Source organism: Triticum aestivum, chromosome 4B (assembly GCF_018294505.1).
Source record: "Triticum aestivum cultivar Chinese Spring chromosome 4B, IWGSC CS RefSeq v2.1, whole genome shotgun sequence".
Classification (NCBI taxonomy): domain Eukaryota; kingdom Viridiplantae; phylum Streptophyta; class Magnoliopsida; order Poales; family Poaceae; genus Triticum; species Triticum aestivum.
The window spans coordinates 101,668,536-101,685,502 of record NC_057804.1 but is presented as its reverse complement, the minus strand read 5'-3'; the positions used below and the strand labels follow the sequence as shown (position 1 = coordinate 101,685,502).

Here is a 16,967-nt window from a genome sequence, read left to right as displayed (position 1 = left end):
GGATATATATAGAGTACAATATGTGAGAGAGACTTGGAGTAGGGGACAAGTCGTACATGGTTTAAACCAATCCTATCTCTAACTCCTAATCTCTAACTTAAACATAATTATACTTCTAACATTCCCCCTCAGTCGTAGCGGGAGTGAAGCGGACGAGTACGACTGGATTTGAAGTCTTGCGCTTCCCTCGTCTTCTCCGCTGCGCTATCATCAACTGCGTCTCTGATAGGTTGGCACCTAGGGCGGTGACTGTGTCCCCTTCTGGTGCCTCCCTTGACTCTCCTCTATTCCCTCCCGCAGTCACAGCGGGAGTGGCATGAACGCTGGTGATGACGCGAACGCTGTTGACTGGAGTTGTTGGCGATGTGTGGCTGTAGACGTAGCCATTAATGTCGAGGTAGCCGATCATGGTGATGTAGTTGTGGTCGAGGTAGTCATGGATGATGAAGCCGCACAAAGCCGGAGGCGCAAAAAAATGCGCTATGACGGAGCTGCAGACGTGGACGATGCACCTTGCGGATGTCAGAGGGTGTCGTCGGCGATGAGTCCACCGGTTTTGCCAAGACCGGAGGAAGCCCATCGAGCACACATCGGTTTTGCCAGAACCATGTGGCCAAGTAGGGTCGTCACTGAAGTGGCGTTGTGTCGATGCAGTCATGCCGTCGTGAAGGACGCGGTCGATGCCATCGTCGTGACGCGGTCATTGCCGTCGTCGGGGGCGCGTCTTGCAGAAAAGTCTGTCAGAGGACGCTAGGTGTCCATCTTGTGAACGAGGTGGCGGCGGTGTGTTGACGAAGATGTTGATGAAGACCACGTTGATGAAGACCTTGGCGATGAAGTGTCGGCGATGGTGTTGCAGCGGCATGCCGACAGTGATGCGTCGCTTGAAGGCGTCCCTCCGCGGCGATAAAGTGTCGAAGCCGTGTCGTTTCCAAGAAGTATGTTGGCTCGTAGCTTGGCGTAGTTGTACAACTCGATGCAGTGATTCGGGGTCGATGAAGACTATCTGGTGTAGTGCCCTCCCGTGATCGGAGACACGGTGCGTCGTGTAACATCTCGATGCAGTCTGATGCTGGCGCGTGCTTGAAGTTTCTCATCGCTGAAACCTGCATGCGAACATGTAATCTGCTGGTCACTTTGGGTCCCACGTCCATGCATGTGGCGTGGATGGTTCCAGATCGAAGTCGCTTTGCGCCTGAGCTGGATGGAACCGCGGCGTCACGTGGTTGGCGCGCCTGCTCCGGATCGTGCAAGCGCCGACGTACGACGCTGATCCGCGAAGAAGCCACACAAATCTGGCCTGCTCAACGAAGCTCGCAGGACGATGCGTACGGCTGGTGTAGACGTAATGCTCGGTGTGCAGCCGGTGGCGTCTTGCCGACGTCGACGTCTGGCTCGATGAAGTGCATCTAGTCTTGTTGCATGCATCTCCAGATCTCCTTGTAGGAGATCAGTTTGCGTGGCCGTGTGCTGGTTCCTGGATGGATACGTGAGCATGCAAGTTTTCTTTTGCACGAGCGTACCTATGCATGGCTGGATGGACCTTTGACGATGGAGAGACTGCTCGAGGAGGCTTGGTGGAGTGCGGCCGCACGCTTTTTGTTGATGCAGATCGAGTAGCCGGATTCGGAAGATCGCCCTTCTGTGATTCCAAACTTCCCTGGTGGACGACCTGGTGCTTCGTAGCCGCGTATACATACGCTGAGCTGACACCGATCTTCAAGATTTATTTGGTAGCTAACAAAAAATCTACGGGATGGAATTGCGAAATTGATCTAACATAAACTAAAGAACCGATCTAATCTTTGATAGGTCGGGTGCCGCGCCCCCGAGGAGAGGAGATTAATCTCCTCGGGGGCGACGCGCTGCGGAAGTGGTGGAGAGGCCTAGGATCGGCGTCGTGAGACTAACCGCTCTAATACCATGTAGAAATTATGAGATGGATGAATATTATTGTTGTATTGATCTGAACCAAGTGTGGGATATATATAGAGTACAATATGTGAGAGAGACTTGGAGTAGGGGACAAGTCGTACATGGTTTAAACCAATCCTATCTCTAACTCCTAATCTCTAACTTAAACATAATTATACTTCTAACAGTGCCATGTTTGTCTATCGGCGCCGGCTACAACACACGAGTATCCATACCCAGCTAGCTGTTGCTTCAGTGATTGTAACTAGTAGTTAGGAACACAAGTGTACCTAACGGCTATCAACCGGCTAGCAAGCTATTTTACGTTGCTGCATAAATCACTAGCCAAACAGGTCATAGTATTCACAATACTGCATAATACTCTGGTATATCAAAACTATGGTATCTTATACCCATGGACTAAAATACTGTAGTTTTCAATACTTCGGTTTTTGCAATACCTTCCTATCAAACACAGCCTACATGTAAAACAACAATGCAGGTTGAATCAACTGCACAAAAAGCAGCACTCAAAAGCTACAACATCTGGTTCCGCACACCACATATTGCAAAAGAACAAAAGATGAACCTCCTGCAAACAGAAAGCATATACGATCGCGTCCATTTGCAACGTAGGGAGGCTAAAATCTTCTTAAATTCGCTTAGCAGTATCAACAGATTAATCTTTGTATGGTCGACAACCCTTGCTGTGTGTAAAACCTCCTTTTGCCACTTGTTCAAACAACTTTGCTCCTCACAAATTTTTTTACCTTTTCCTACCGTGTGTACAACAAAGACCACATATGAAGCCAATGACTAATCAAATTTGACAACAACTGGATCATGAAGTATATCAAAAGTAAGCTTTCTTCCTTGTAATCCAGATCAACCATCACAAATGTGTAAACATATTTTTGTAGAATACGCACAAACGTGCGTATCACAGGTAAACATGACAGGTAAACTAAAGGCATAGACAAGGATAAGCAACACCCCGCCTGTGCATAACTAAAGATGAGGTAAACTAAATGCAAATGTTTACAATTGTTAACATCTACTTCCTCCGTTCCTAAATATAAGTCTTTGCAGAGATCCCACTATGTGGACTACATACGGAGCAAGATGAATGAATCTAAACTTGAAATGTATCTATATACATCCGTATGTGGTTTATAGTGAAATCTTTACAAAGACTTACATTTAGAACGGATGGAGTAAAACACTAGAATCTTTTCTCCCGCGAGAATGCGCTCGTGGCTGCGCCTTTGAGTTGTTGTCCTTGCTTTGCATCATTCTCTCTGACATTCATTTTCCTTGCAGTACACCACTAACTGTAAATTACGTGCACCGGCCACCCTAGATGCCTCACATGTCCCTTGTTATTTAGCTGATCACCTTTCCTTGTCGTACGGGTACAGATCTGGGCAGACATACAATGGAATGGATCTGCAAGTCATTATCTCGGATTAATTAAAAGTAGTACCACATTCATGTATATCACTATATCAGATAGAGTGATCATTGTGATTGATGATCACCGCTCTAACTTTTCAGCTCGGCACTTACGTGCACGCATCCATCGTGCATGTCCGGTGCAGGTGTAACCGCCAGTACCAACGATAAGCTCACGAGAGGGAGGCTACCTCGAATCTCTCCCACGTTTAGTCGAAGGAAAGGAGAAAAATATGCATCAGTTTATCAACTTTTTGTGGCGCGATACGGCGGTTATATATTTAGCAGGTCCATGCCGTGAGTGCAGGTTTTTTCAAACATGTTGTAAGCATGCTAATTACACTTACACATGCGTGTAAGTGGTACAGAATGCCTATGCCACTGGTACGATTTATAGCGAGATGAGTAGATACCAAGCCAGCTTGCCAGCTATATATACCATGCAAAAGCAACACACGTTGACGGTTCACCGCAACTGGATTGTAGAGAGCTAGTGCTACTAGTTTCGTGATGTGGTAGACTTTGTTTGCATGCACGTAAGCCGGCGTCCACGTCGCGCGCGAGTCCAAGGCAAGGGTCGCCGGTTTCCCGCCGGGGCATGGTGACCGAGGACGGGATCGATGGAGGAAATCAACGCGCGCATTCAAGCCTGCGTGTATGCAACCCCTTGTCATGCGGGAGGAAAACAAGGGTGCTGCACACCAGCTGGCCTGCCTGCCGTTGCCACCCTATGGCTAGATGAGTACTCCTAGATTAGCATGCAGTGCTAGTAGAAAGTAGCTTGGATCCTTCCGAGTCTGCAACGTATAGGAGTGCTACGCAGGCGTAGGCGTGCCTATCCATCTGCCGCTGCCGCCACCAGCGGCACCACGCGTTACCAACTGCAACAGAAAGCGGGAGCCTGCTGCTATAGCCGCTGCCGGAACCCCCGCGTACGTAAAAACTGCTTCCTCGGTGCACTTCACCGGCTCGAGACTCTACGGCTAGATGACGTGTGCTCACATACCGCGCTAGCCCGGATGCAACCGCGTCTTGATTGATCCATCGTCTCGGCGCGTGGGGAACGTCCGCTCGACCCCGTCCGGTGCTGTTGCGTTGCATGCGTCTGCAAAAGTGTGTCTTTTTTTTTGCGAGGGGTCTGCAAAAGTGTGTCGATAGAAAAGTTTGGGGGAACATTGTTTTTTTTCGAATAAAAAGGCATAAGAATTACCTCATTTTTATTTATTTTTGAGAGAGAGTTACCTCATCTATTTATTTATTTGAACATCAGTACAGACACAAGCGCTCATATACACGCGCATACACTCATCCCTATGAACGCACACACGCACACCCTACCCTTATGAGCGCCTCCGAAAGACTGAGCCGGCATATCATCTTGAGATTTACGAAGTCACCGTAGGCGCCTCGTCGACGAGAACGTCTCCTCCCACTGAATGTGCATCGCCGGAAATCCTGAAATAAAATTCAGGAGTAAATGCGAGCACGCATGGATGATTATCCTCACAATACATGTGACCTTGGCTAGTTTTTTATTGCACCTCCCCTAGATCCAATTATGGTGGAGCGCTTGTGACAAAACATTTGGACGTTCCTCTCATTTCAACTGGTCCAAGTACAAGCATGATAAGTGAAGCCATGCCATTTCAATTGGGGGTGGCCAAGCCTGTTCTATTAGCCCACCAAGCCTTGACGGAGTCCTCCAGATGCCACGAAGGTGTCCATGTTGTGATGTTGTAGCCTCTCAGTGACCGAGTTCCAAACCTATGGGTGAAACAACACTTGAAGAAAAGTTGGGACTCACATTCTTGCTCTCTCTTGCAAAGTGAGTAAGATCACAATTTCGCCACCTCCTCTTGAAAAACCTATTGACGGTCCAAATTCTGCCTTGAAGTGTCAACCAAACAAAGACCTAACTTTTGGCGGTGCCTAAGCTTCCCAATCATTTGCTCCATGAGGGAGAGAACCTTGGAGGAACATTGTGAAATACAGAGATAAAGGGGTCACCTATAAATCAAGCAGTCGAACAAAAAATCAGTATGTATACCCGATTTCATAAATAAAGCAATAACGGCAAATTATCCAACAAACGACAGTTAGGGTAGCAACATGATAAATCGGTGCTCTGGACAAGTGTAGACCAAACATTGTCGGGTAAACAGGCACATATACCACCCAGAAGAACAACAAGATAGCACTAAGCTATGCAGAGGCGGTGTAGAAAGACGGCAGAGAGCGATGGCAGAAGCACAGATCTTGGAGATGATCATGGATATGCCATCGATGTCCATGGCCTTAGTGAGTGGCTTCCATTGCTGCCAAAGGGTGGCCATTTTGAACGGACAATCAACAGGATGGTTAGGGAACAAATGTTCAATCCAAAATTTATTGTGAGTCGAGCGACATGACAGATCTCAACAAGAGAAGTGGAAAACCCTAATGAATAATTCAAAGAACCCTTAGGGAGCTATATATATATATATATATATATATATATATATATATATATATATATATATATATATATATATATATCGATGGGTGTGCTATAGTATGCCGAGGAGGGAAGTTCATAGGAGCGGGCACATGGGCCCCACCCACAACGATCTCACGAAGAGGAAGTCGAAAGACTAACTGAAAGGCTCGGGCTGATCCATAGAGGAGACAGTGGGCCTAGCCATGACTAGAGGCCCACCATCCATAGGAGGCCCAAGGCCCACGAATGTTTTATCATACCAAGCATCACCTAGGGTTGTGGTACCCGGAGAGCACACCATCATCGTCCCATGGAGACTGGTGAAGGGAGGTCTGGGAGGGTTGCCTCGCACTCCCGAGCACGGAGGAGGAGGGAAGATGCACCAACGACAAAGAGCACTTACCCAGAAGGTCTGCATCAATCGCCACAGAGCGAAGGAAAGCCAACTTTTCACGAGATATCAACAAAATCACACAACATGCGAGGTCGGCCAAGCCCACGACGTCGGAGAATACGAAATAATGGCTACCCACGTGAAAGCGGAGCGCTTGCTCGGACCCAGATCTAAGCCAGCACCCGCCGAAGGAGGATAACCACTACCAACACGGTGTAGAAACAAGATCCATAGCACCGACCATGGGTTCTCCCAAGAGATCATCGTCCTCCTACTCAGAGTCATTGTCAACAGCAAGGGACCAGAAGCAGTTGGATCTACACTGGGGATGGGCAAAAGAGGCTGGCGGGGAGAAGGGAGGAGGGGGAGGGGATGGGCAGGTGGTGACATGGGAGAGGCAGAGCGGCAGTTGCGAGTCGCCTCGTGTGCTGCATAATAGCGAGATCAACACCAAAGAGCCTTCTCCTCGTCTGATAGGTGGAAACCCGATGAACGAGTTCACACCTGAGGGTGTCCCGATCTTTACATCATAGGATCGAATCGGGAGGGATAGCTAGCTGCAAGCAGCTGGGATAACTAGCTTTATACCTGCCGAGGTTGGATGCAACCCGTACATTGGGGATGGCTAACCGAACCTACAAGAACTCCAACCCGCCATCCGAACAATTGCAAAACCACAAACTGGGACTAGTCCACACAAAATGGCCGAAACCGCAGAGCACGAATTAGGGGGAACCAGAGGCTCCTTCTCGTGAATCCGAATGAACTCACAAGAGCAAAGGTAGCAAGGATCTCTCGGATCTCTCTAGAAGTCTTGTTGCATAAGCTTGTAGCTGAATGGTTTGACAAAAAGTTTCTAAGAAGATGGGGCAGATGGGGTTTTATACCAGGGACAACCCCCCTTAGCTAGATGTGCAAGTGGTTTAAAAAACAAACAAGATTGCATGGCTTCCTTGGGGGAATAAGCAGTTGTTGGAGAGCTTCTTGGAAATTCGCGAAGCCTTGACAGCCTGGACACCTTTCACGAGAATGACTAGAGCTTTTGACTCAGACTAGCCACAATGATAAGTAACATGCACTAGTAACATACACATATCCCTAGATTATATTACTACCTTCATAGTGGGTAGTAACATAAGTGTGGTAACATGCAAAGCTTCATTTATTAAATTATAGACTCATATTGCATTGGAACATGTGATGTTACAGTAACTAGCTAAGTTACTATAACTACCTCTCTCCTCGTTAACTCATTGCCATATAAGCAAATTTGCTGAGTTGGACTCGATGTTACTGCTGAAGTTACTCCCACTGTGGCTAGTCTCACAACTCCAAATGATGTGAGGTTTTTTGCATTGGAAAGTAAATTTGATGTAGATTCTGGTGATGTACCCCTATAGCCATGTATCTCCACCGCATGGGTGTCGCACAACGAAACATCAGAGGTAAAAACTGACAGCATCAGCTTCACTTGAAACTTGTTTTCTCCAAACTTATTCCTCCAAACCGGTTGCTTCAATAGCTCATAAGTTGTTGGATTTCTTTGATGTGATACCTAAGTTCAAACAACAACAATGTGGATGAAAGAATAGTTGTGCCACCAAGGTTACAAGGTAAACTTAAGTTAGTGTTCACCTGGTCACTTATTAGTTTGGCGCGACTTCTTGTGATTGGACCTATAATTGTTGGAGACTTGTCGATGGTTGTAGTGTACTTGTCGATGGTTGTGGTGTCCTCCTCATCGTCAGATGCTCTCATCTTTCGAAGCAGTGACTCGAGGTAAGAAGTTCTTCAATTTTGTTTCTACCATTGGATGTCAGTCCAACGCCCTACCCTTGTTCTGACCATTGTTTATCTTCTTTCTCTAGCTTATTTCCTCCCCACCGTGATCCCCTTCTTCCTCCTTGAACATTGTTGAGTCCCACTCCGATGCTAGCTCGGTTTCCATCCGCTACACCCACGACCTGCGCCCACTATTGAGTTTCGCCCTGCCTTGCCCAACCCGTCACCTCCTCCACCTCAGTCACCCCTCTATACTCGTCATGATCTTTGTCGACATTGACCTCTCCGCACTCTCCTCACCCAAACCGTCAAGCTTCCGACTCACATCTAGCTGGCCATGGGATCATGGCTTTGGCTTGTTCAAGGCGAGAGCTCGCCGGGGGACGTCACGTCTGGTCTCGACGTCCCCATCTCGGCCTTAAGGCTACATGCACAAAAGAATCAACCAATCCAACAAAAGTATCAGTTACCACCTAAATAATAGAGTCGTAAAGGAAAAAAATGCCATATGCCAATATCTATTGTTGGCGCCTCAATGATCCATATTTTATTTTTTTTGAACTTCACCAGACTAAAATCTTTGAAACCAAAAAATTTGGATCCTTGACATCAGTCAAAGTGATACAAGATGAGGTAAAAGAAAGTGATGCAACAAATATGAAGTGCAACGACGGCGCTTTAACAAAGAAAATGATAAAACAATCAATAACTGTGGAAAAAGAGAGGAGGCCAAAGTATTAAATAATGTAAATAAGAATCTCAAAAAAAATTGGCAATCACCGAAAGTAATATTATTTCACAAATATCTTAAAATCGTTGGAATATTAGAATGCAAAAAAAAGAAGTTGGAGCTCCAGAAAAGTGCAAATGATTTATATGTTTTTAATATTGTTTAATCACCATTTCTTCATTTTGAGTTATTGTTTCTAAATTATGTTTCAGTTTCCATGAATTACTTAAATAGTGGAATGCTAATGATATTTTTCTTTAAAATTTAAAATTTGGTCGTCTTTTAAAGAACCATGGTTTTCAATCTTTTTCCTTGAAATCCATTTTATTGTGTGATCTGTTCCCAGCCTATTTAGTGAAAAAAAAGTGTTCAGGAAGTACATGTTTTTTCTTTTTTTTTTTCTTTTTTTTGGCAAAAAGGATTATATTTATTATAAAAGTCCATCGAAAATACAAAGCATCTTAAACATAATAAACATTACATCAAGGTTTATAGACCACCGGAGGATCACTACTGCCTCTAGAACGAGTTGCCAATGCGTCGTTGTCGTCGCTCCCCTGTCTGGGCCTACTTGATCTTGTCGATGACAGCCGGAAAGTCTTTGTGCACGTGCCCCTAAGGATCAGCGGCCTCAAGCTGCAGTTGTCTTGGTTGAACTCTTGCATGGATCTGAAGCACTTAACACTAAATCTTGACATATAACAAGAAATTGTAACGACCTCACCGGCCCGAGGAGATGGCAGGAATTTACGCCAGAGCTCCGCCGACTACGTCCGGACGAAAGAACTCGTGGAGGGTTGAACCCCAAAAGGCAAACTCAAAAAAGAAGCGCGGCCATCAGTCCGAGCACCGCAAATGCGCAGATTAAAAAACCCTAACCTAAACTACAGATCGGAGTGAAGGCACCGGGATCCCCCACCCCGTCACCGGCCGCCGGAGTGGCAAGCACAGACTCGCCGACGAAGCCTGGAGGAGAGAGTTTACCCTAACCACCTATGGCCAGTGAAGGAAAACGAGAGGAAGTCACTATCAGGCTATGTGTTTTTATTGTTTTTTCAGCATCTTTAGTTTATTTATGCATTTTTACTTCCCTACATTGTTCTCCTGCGAGTCCACACCACCTATTGGTCATCTTTCTATAAAGAAACCTAACTGGTCATATTGGTTTGACCAAAAATATAGCTCAAAGACGAGATTTTTCTAATTTCAAGTCTTTGGGATCAAATATGTTTTACTAACGTTCATGTATGAATTTTACTACTAGTAACACAATATTAGAACCAGCCCATTATTTAAAGACAAAATGTCTCCATTTTTTTAACTTCATGTGATGAATTTTACTAGTAGTACCACAAACACACAATTGACCGAAATACATTTGTATATCAACCCTGAACATTGCATAGCTTCCTCGAAGGGTATCTAAATTCGACGTTTTTGAAAAAACAATCAATTGATGGAAAAAACTTTACCATTAAATCGATGGTTTCTAATTTAATGGTCTACTAGACAGCTGCACGTTTAGAGATTACGTGCAACTTCATTTACATACTAAATATACAACTTTTGTTTTGCCAGAAAACTTTTAATCTATTCATCTTCAGTCAAAACAATACAAGGAACATCAAAAATAATAAAAATTACATCCATGTCCATAGACCACCTAGCGACGACTACAAGCACTGAAGCGAGCCGAAGCACGCCGCCGTCATCGCCCCTCCCTTGCCAGAGCCGGGTAAAACTTGTTGTGGTAGACAGTCGGGAAGTCGTCATTCTAAGGCCCCATAGGACCAGCGCAACAGAACAACAACCGTCGCCGATAAAGAGTAGCGTAGATCAGAAGGATCCAACCTGAAGAAACACAAACGTAGATAAACTACGATCAGATCCGAGCAAATCCACCAAGGATATATCCGCCGGAGACACACCTCCACATGCTCACCGACGATGTTAGACACACCACCGGAAGAGGGACTAGGCGAGGAGAACCTCATTCCATCTTCAGGGAGCCGCCGTCGTCTCGTCTTTCTGAGCAGGACAGAAACCTTAACAAAACTTGAAGAACCATCAAAAAACTGAGCCCTCCCGCCGGCAATGGCCAAGATCCATCGTGCCACCATGGGCCTAAGGCCACAGAAGACGAGGCGGACCGACGGCGGCCCTGACAGGAGGCAGAGGAACCCTAAACTTTTCTTGGAGATGAGGTGTCCTTCTTAATTGCTAGTGCTAAATATGCAACTTCTCTTTCAGCAAAAGATAACCCAGGTCCTCTGCATCAAAATATGCAAGTAACAAACATTGCATTTTCTAGGCCTAACTGCGCACAATGTTTTGTGAAAAATTACGCTCGAGGATGTGCAGCGACTCAGTTGACTGAGAAACAGAAATTCGACAAGTCAATAGTCACTTTGTAAAATCAGCGACCGCGGCTTTTGTTAATAATAACCGCCCCGGCACAGTAGGAGGTCCGGGCAGGGGTGCGATGCCTGTGGTGGGGCGCGCACGCAGGTGCGCTCTGCTGATGCCACCGCACCACCTCGCGCACCAATGGATCGCCCCGCCCACCATCCTCTCGCGCGCTTTTCTTCCTCGCTTCGATTCCCCGAACCAAACGTAGCCAGCAGCAACGTGTGCTCGCTCACCTCTCTTCTCTTCCACGGCGACCCAGCGGCGCCGGTCCAACCAAAAAGGCGGGGGCATGGGTGCCGCGCGCCAAAAGCTCACCGCCGCCGGTGGGCCCGCCGCTCCACTCGCCGCGCCCCTCCCGCCACGTGCCCCGTCCCCCGCGCCGGTGACGTGGCCCTCACCACCTCCATGTCCATGTGCCATGGCCTCCCCCTCCTTTATATACCCCTCCAACCTCCCACATCCCCTTCGATCTTCTCATACTCGATCGATCACCACCACCATCCCATCCCGTTCGACCGAGCTCGCGCCAACCACCACCACTCTCGCTCGGCTCGCCGTCGGATTTCCACTCGCTCTTTGCCGTCAGCGTCGTCTCTGCTGGTCCGTATCGATCGTGTGGTGTCGAGCAAAATTAAGTTCGCGCCGCGACCGCGATGCCTCCGAACGGGCAGAGCGTGCATGGCGGCGGCGGCGGCTTAGTCTCGCCCACGGCCGCGCCGGCGCCGTCGTCCAAGATGGACTGCTTCCTGACGTCCGTCTGCACGCCGCTGAATCTCCAGGTACGTACATGCATGGCCGATCGTGCGTGCGTGCTGCTGCATGCGCGCGCACGGTTTGAACTTTGAATCGCGGACTTGTTTATGACGGCGGGCGTGCGCTCGATGGTGTGTTGCAGTTCATCGACGTCGCGTACCGCGTCAAGGTGGAGAGGACGGCCGGGCCGGCCAAGGAGCCACCGGGAAGGATATCGCACTCGGGTGGTGGTGGTGGCGGCCTCGGCGGCGTGTCGGCGGCTGTTGAGGAGAGAACGATACTCAAGGGGATCACCGGCGAGGCGCGGCCCGGGGAGGTTCTGGCCGTGCTAGGCCCGTCCGGCAGCGGCAAGTCGACGCTTCTGTCCATCCTCGGTGGTCGCCTCGCCGGCCGCTACTCCGGCACGGTCCTGACCGGCGGGCGTGCCCCGTGCCGCGCCGTGCAGCGCCGCACGGGGTTCGTCGCCCAGGACGACATCCTCCACCCGCACGGTGAGGTCCGTCCGCGAGACCCTCGCCTTCTGCGCCATGCTGCGCCTCCCCACCTCCGCCCCGACCTCCGCCAAGCTGGCCGCCGCCGACGCCGTGATCGCGGAGCTGGGCCTCGGCGCCTGTGCCGACACCATCGTGGGCAACGCGTTCGTGCGCGGCGTGTCCGGCGGCGAGCGGAAGCGCGTGAGCATCGGGCACGAGCTGCTGGTGAACCCGAGCCTGCTGGTCCTGGACGAGCCGACCTCCGGGCTGGACTCCACCGCTGCGTCCCGGCTGGTGGCCACGCTGTCGGCGCTGGCACGCAAGGGGCGCACGGTGGTGCTGTCCGTGCACCAGCCGTCCAGCCGCGTGTACCGGGCGTTCGACTCCGTGCTGCTGCTCTCCGAGGGGAGCTGCATGTACTACGGGCCCGGGCGCGACGCCATGGACTACTTCGCCTCCGTGGGCTTCGCGCCGGGGTTCCACGTCAACCCGGCCGACTTCATGCTCGACCTCGCTAATGGTGAGTACTCACGCCAGTGATTAACTGCAACTATCAACTTCTTTCCATGAAACTAGCTAACAAGAGTAAGAATAGAAATCTAGATTCAACGAAGCGTTAGACAACCCAAGAGAGGTAGAAAATGAAAGCTAGGCAGCAGGAATAGTAGCGTACGTACATGTTTATGTTCCCCTTTTAGCATCGCGGGTGACTAGATTTTTGGATTAGTGATGATGACATTGGAGACGAGCAAAACAAATCCGGTAGGCGAGTGTGGAGTGCACCCAACAAAAAAGATCGGAAGAGAGAAGGTGCACAACGAAAAAGAGCGGTGAGAATGCCCTAGCTAGCTAGTACTAGTAGTAGTGTGCTAGCTTTTGCGCAAAGCACTTTAATTATGGCTGAATAATCGCACCCACCGGACACATGTCACGGAGGCTCCCATCGGTGGGACGCTGCTAGTGGGGCTGCACATCATAATATTGGACCGATGTCGATAGCTCTCGCTACACAGTCCAGTCCAGTGCGTTCCCCCTACTCTACTTCTCCGGCGGAGTGTAATGTAACCACTGTCTAATCAACCTGCCCGCATTTTTGGCGACCGGGCTTACCATTTCACGGGTGATTTGACCTAACGCGCTTGTCTTTTATACAAGTTTTCTGAACAAGATCAAGAAAATCCCAAGCGCATCTCTAGCCATTTGCGCGGATCATCAAGATCCCATCATGCTCCTCCCAACCTCACTTTACACACAGACTGGACTGGAGGCATGTGTTTTCAGTGCTGTACGTACTTTCATCAGACAACTGAAGAAATAAATAGTTGATACGTAGGTAGATGCGTCCGACACCTGTGGCAGCTTTCAGTTGGATCCGTTTCGGGCTGTGGCAGCTAGCGTCGTCTTTCCCGTGGCGCGTTAGCACCAGCCACCTCGCCTGAGAAGGAGAAGCGGATCCCGGGGGGCAACCACCGTCGATATTGTTCCGAGCGTCTGTGTCACTACAGTTGGAGATATACCGCCCCCGCTTTAGACAGGAGGAATCGTTTCTCGGTGCAATTCTGCGCCCTTTCGAGATAGAAGAAAGAGATAGGAGAACGAGTCGTTTTCTTTTCTGCTGCTTGGCTTGGCTTGGCACGGCACGAACCTGTTGAGTGCACCAGCACATCACCAGAGCAGGGCGAGCACGTACACGAAACTCGTTGTGATCCGTCCGCTAGATTCCGCGCGCGAGCGCAAACTGAACGTTCACGCGCCTATCGTTGTCGCTGTTTGATGATCACGATGCCCATTATCGCCAACTTTTCTTTTCTAGACCACGTGAAAGCTTGTGTTTTCTGACTGTTGTTCGATGTGTGTTTGTGCAGGCTTTGCTCAGGCGGAGTACAGCGATCGCGCGGCGGAGGGAGGCAGCGTCAAGCAGTCGCTGCTCGCGTCTTACGCCAGGGAGCTCGCCCCCAAGGTGAGGGCCGCCATTGGCGCCGGCGTGCACGTGGAGAACGGCCACGCCGCCGCCGGCGCGGGCGAGCAGCCGCTGGAGAGCTGCAGCGGGTGCACCAGCTGGACCAACCAGTTCACCATCCTGCTCCGGCGCAGCCTCAAGGAGCGCCGCCACGAGACCTTCACGTCGCTCCGCCTCTTCCAGATCATCGCGCCGGCGCTGGTGGCGGGGGCCATGTGGTGGCGCTCCACGCCGCTCGACGTGCAGGACCGGATGGGCCTCCTCTTCTTCATCTCCATCTTCTGGGGCGTCTTCGCCTCCTTCAACGCCGTCTTCGCCTTCCCGCAGGAGCGCCCCGTCCTTGCCCGCGAGCGCGCCTCCGGCATGTACTCCCTCTCCTCCTACTTCATGGCCAGGATGGCCGGCGACCTGCCCATGGAGCTCGCGCTGCCCGCCGCCTTCACCCTCATCGTCTACCTCATGGCCGGCCTCAACCCCGCGCCCGCCGCCTTCGCGCTCACCCTCCTCGTCATCCTCTCCTACGTGCTCGTCGCCGAGGGGCTCGGGCTCGCCATCGGCGCCCTCATGATGGACGCCAAGCGCGCCTCCACGCTCGCCACCGTCATCATGCTCGCCTACCTCCTCACCGGCGGCTTCTACGTCCACAACGTGCCGATCTTCATGATCTGGGCCAAGTACTCCTCCTTCACCTACTACTGCTACCGCCTGCTCATCGCCGTGCAATACAGCGGACACCTCGCCCAGCTGCTCCCGCTCGAGTCCACGCACGGCGAGGCCGGCACGTGGACCTGCGTCGCCGCCCTCGTCGCCATGTTCTTCGGCTACCGCCTGCTGGCCTACTTCGCCCTGCGCCGGGTCAGGACGTGATCCACACCGCAGCCGTAGCAGGTGTCGATCGATTAACCATTCGGACCAGGTCGCAGGATATATAAGTAACGGACGCCGGCGAACGCGCGCGCGCACGGCGACTGAATCGAACTGACCCGTGCGTGACCCCCGACGTCGGCGTCGGGGAAGATGGCTCCACGTACGGGGTGCTGGACTGACGAAGGGGTTGTAGTTGTCGGTAACCAGGTCTTCTTATTCTTCTTGATATTTGTTCCCCCCTTTCTGTTGGTTGGTTTCGTTTCTTGCTGGATCAACAAGTCTCTTCCGGCAAGCCAATTACGATTAACCCGGTGTAATGTTATTCCTCTCTCTAATCAGAATTCAGATCGATTCATTACAATCATTGCCGATGATGAATGTGTGAGAGAATGCAAATTGCTTCCTTTGAGACATACTAGCGGGGATCGATCCATATAAATGTGCTGCTGAATCTGAGCCATGTCAGGATCCCTCACTCCTCAGTGGAGTACAGTTATACTGTAACAGTGCGAATTTGCAACGTATACTCTTGACAATGTGTACAAATACTGAAACCATTTTTAATACTTCCTCTGTTCATTTTTATAAGACCTTGAAAACATTCCAGACAACGTGCAAAACAGCCTATTTTAAGTTGTCTGAAACGATTATAAAAGTGAATGGAGGGAGTAGCATTATGCGCACAATAGTGAAAAGAAAACATACACTTCTCTACCATTGTACCTACCCTTTCTATATAGAGGAAGTATGTTCATTTGTAGAACATCAACAGTACATTAATTGGCCATCCCGTTACCAATTTCGCCAAACCGTAAGCGTTCTCCATTTGCGGTTCGCTTTCATCCTTGAAGCGAGCATCTTCAAACATTTTATTTTGGGTAGCATCCTCGACCATGGCACTATTGCAATATGTAGAACACACCTTGAATTGTTTCCTTAAGAGCCCATTTTGCACTGTTATTTATTTTAGTTTTTTAGGCTAGTTATTAATTTTAATAAGGAGACACACTGCTGTGCTACGAAAGGCGTCAAAATGTTGAGGCAACAACGACGCTTCCCATCATACGGGCCGGCCCAGTACACCGTTCATATTGTTTTCGGGAGAGCAAAGGAGCCTCGCAACGATCAGCGCCACTTGGTGCGCTCTCAGTCATTCACCACATGTCGCGCTCTGGACGCTCCCTTCAGATTTTGTTTTTTTATTTTTCTGCACGCGTTTTCAGCTTTTTAAACGGTTTTTCCCGGGTTTTTTCGACGTTTTGGTTTCCCCCGGTCTTCCTTAGCTTTTTGACAAAAAAAATTTAAATTTTTTTACACGAAAAAACGTGTTTTTTTTTTCTTTCACGAAAAGTCACGGTTTTTCTTCCGCGAGAGCCACGGTTGTGCTTTCGCGAGAGTCACGGCCGTGCCTCTCGAAAAGGGAAAAACAAACGTTTTTTTTTTCCGAGAGTCACGGTTTTGCTTCCGCAAGAGGCACGGTTGTGCTTTCGCGAGAGTCACGGCCGTGCCTCTCGGAAAGAGAAAAAAATACGCGTTTTCTGATTTTTTTTCGCGAGAGTCACGGTTTTGCTTTCACGAGAGGTACGGTTGTGCTTTCGTGAGAGTCACAGGCGTGTCTCTTTCGAAAAGGGAAAAAACGCGTTTTCTGTTTTTTCCTTCCACGAGAGTCACGATTTTGCTTCCACGAGAGGCACGGTTGTGATTTCGCGAGAGGCATGAGCGTGCTTCTTTCGGAAAGGGAAAAAACCGTGCTCCCG

The 16,967-nt window shown here is 49.6% G+C and overlaps 1 pseudogene; it reads left to right on the top strand.

Annotated features, from left to right (window-relative positions):
- Positions 1–11,365: 11,365 nt before the first annotated feature.
- LOC123091284 (ABC transporter G family member 25-like) lies at positions 11,366–15,774 on the top strand (annotated as a pseudogene).
- Positions 15,775–16,967: the final 1,193 nt, after the last annotated feature.